This window comes from Nannobrachium achirus (genome assembly GCF_963921795.1).
Source record: "Nannobrachium achirus genome assembly, chromosome: 1".
Classification (NCBI taxonomy): domain Eukaryota; kingdom Metazoa; phylum Chordata; class Actinopteri; order Myctophiformes; family Myctophidae; genus Nannobrachium; species Nannobrachium achirus.
In genome coordinates, this window is record NC_137810.1 from 19,000,707 (window position 1) to 19,003,206 (window position 2,500).

Here is a 2,500-nt window from a genome sequence, read left to right on the forward strand (position 1 = left end):
ATCTAGAGATCTATCTAGAGATACACGTGACAATAACCTTTTATGGCTCCAGACAGACACAAACTACTTCCACCTAAGAGTCACACTTCCTTAATTGAATTGAATCCCAAGGTCTTGTCTCTGGTGCCTCCATCTGTCTGTCAAAAGACCACTTCCATTTTCCAAGGCTAAATCTGGAAATGACTAAGACATTTTTATTCTTCCCTCTTTTACACAGTAAACCTGTCAGTCTTAATGTATCAATTTGTAACTCTGAGAGTGTACAAATTGGTTACATAATGATTACCAATGATTACCAAGAATTAAATCTACACTGCTGAACTTAACCATCGTGTATAGTAAAGAATGTTGATACACAATGGTGTAAAGTAACTAAGTACATTTACTTAAGTACTGTACTTAAGTACAATTTTGAGGTACTTTTACTTTACTGGAGTACTTTTACTTTACTTTACTGTGTACTTTTATTCTACTCCACTACTAGCTCACTGTGACGCATTGTGAGCTTGTAGATCTGCTATTTTCAAATAATTGGATACAAAAACTTTCAAAAAAGAAATTCTGCATAATGAGTACTTTCTACTTTTGTACTTTTGTACCTTTAGGGTGCCCAGTGCCCACACACCAATATTTTGGTGTGTGGGCACCCTAAAGGTACAAAAGTACAAAAGTACAAAAGGTCGGCAGCAGATAAACTCTTTTGGTGCGCGGTTGACTAAAAACACAGAGAGCATATTGCGTCCCAAAGCCAGTGACGCTCCTGTCACTCACTTCCCGCACCGCCAAGTCCCTCCCTCCCTGTAGCCAGTAGACTAGCGTAGGCATAGCGATCCTTTGTCTGCAGAGGTACGTTAGCCAGGTTATCTTTACGTGTCAACTCTATAATGGACAGGTGAAGGGTACTCGCCCTTGCTTTATTGGAAGGGAAGATGCAACAACAAGCTAAAAAGAGAAGAGTCTGCGTGCATGAGACTCTTCAAAACAAAACATCTCCCTTCCTGAGTCTCGGAGCCTTCGACTCACCCGATTGGACAGAGGGGGGAAACCAGAATCTGCGTGGAGAATGTATTTGCTCCAGCATAAACGCAAGGTCGGCGCATCGCGCAGATATCCTCCACTGACATGAAACCGCCCCCATCTCATTGAAATGCATTGGCGGAACGCAGATTCCACTATAGGTATTTTGGTGTGTGGGCAGTGGGCACCCTTACTCAATGAGTACTTTTTCCACCACTGTAGATACCTACAGTGGTGGTCGCGTGCCCCGCCGCCCCATATCTTTTCTGAGCAGGGGTCTCGCCGCTCATGCAAAAGGACATGCATTGATCCAAAACCGCCCAAGTTCAACCTCGCCAACGCTTTAGTGTCACAACAAAGAATCAAGCCTATATGGTAGGTGTTGAGCGACGTTCGCGGGACGTCTCTAGATAAGTGAATCCCCAAACATTGACATCACCAATGCACCACTGCGTACAATTAAATACATATAACAAGTGTCTCTATTCTTCCATTGAGAAATGTAAACCCCCTGGTGTCGGGTAGGACACCTACTGGTCCACAAGTACTGCCTGAGGCTCATAAAATGCAACAGAAAGTTACAGTAGGCAGTATAAATTAGGAGACCTGGGTTTGGAGCTGATCTCGCAAACCACTGGACCTATATCAGTGCCACATTCTGTATGCACACTACCAGTAGGCAGCAGAATTACCTCCACTATTTGTTTTTCACATGCTTTGATTGCGCTGAACATCTGGTCACAGGAAGTCCAAGATCCACATTGTAGCCATGTCGTTTCTACAGCATGTTCATAGTGACATCCACATACCGGTAATTAGATTTATTTGATAAAAGGCAATTAAATAGTTTGAGAAAAGCTTGTGGCAGGAAGACTAACTCTTGCTATTAGCTGTATATTTCCCACAGTATAAAGCTCTGGCATGGTCCAGGCAAAATAGACAGCACAGACGGAAGTAGTTACGAACATTAACTAAACCTTGTTATGAATCGTTCACAGCCATTGGCTGGTCAAAGAGATTTATTTGCCAATAAGACGTGAGTTATTTCAACCATTACCTCCTTCTAATGTTTACCCAGAATGCACTGGTGTTATTAAATAGAACCTAATGGACGAGCCAGAGCATAAATCGAGAGAACAAGACAGAGAGGGACACAGGAGGGGGTGCTGCTGGTAGGGGAACAATGGGAGAGGCGAGACAGACATTTAGAAAGAGAGAGAGGAGAGAGAGAGAGAGCACAAAACATTTATTGCTTGCTTTGTTTCAAAGGTTTATCCCGAGCTAACCTTTCCTACGTGTACCGGTATATAATTATTTCTAACAGCACAATTCCTATGGTTTTATAAGCTGGAGAGAGAAGAGAGAGAGAGAGAGAGAGAGAGAGAGAGAGAGAGAGAGAGAGAGCACCAAATCAGGGAAAATAGAGAAATGCTATTTTTTGGCAAATACATGTAAATAATTTTTAATGAAAACAACAACCACT

The 2,500-nt window shown here is 42.5% G+C and overlaps 1 protein-coding gene across 1 annotated transcript in view; it reads left to right on the plus strand.

Moving 5' to 3' along the window:
- bcar3 (BCAR3 adaptor protein, NSP family member) overlaps nucleotides 1-2,500 on the plus strand; it is a gene marked incomplete at its 5' end in the record, with an annotated part of 89,822 nt that overhangs the window by 624 nt on the left and 86,698 nt on the right. The window lies entirely within an intron of this gene.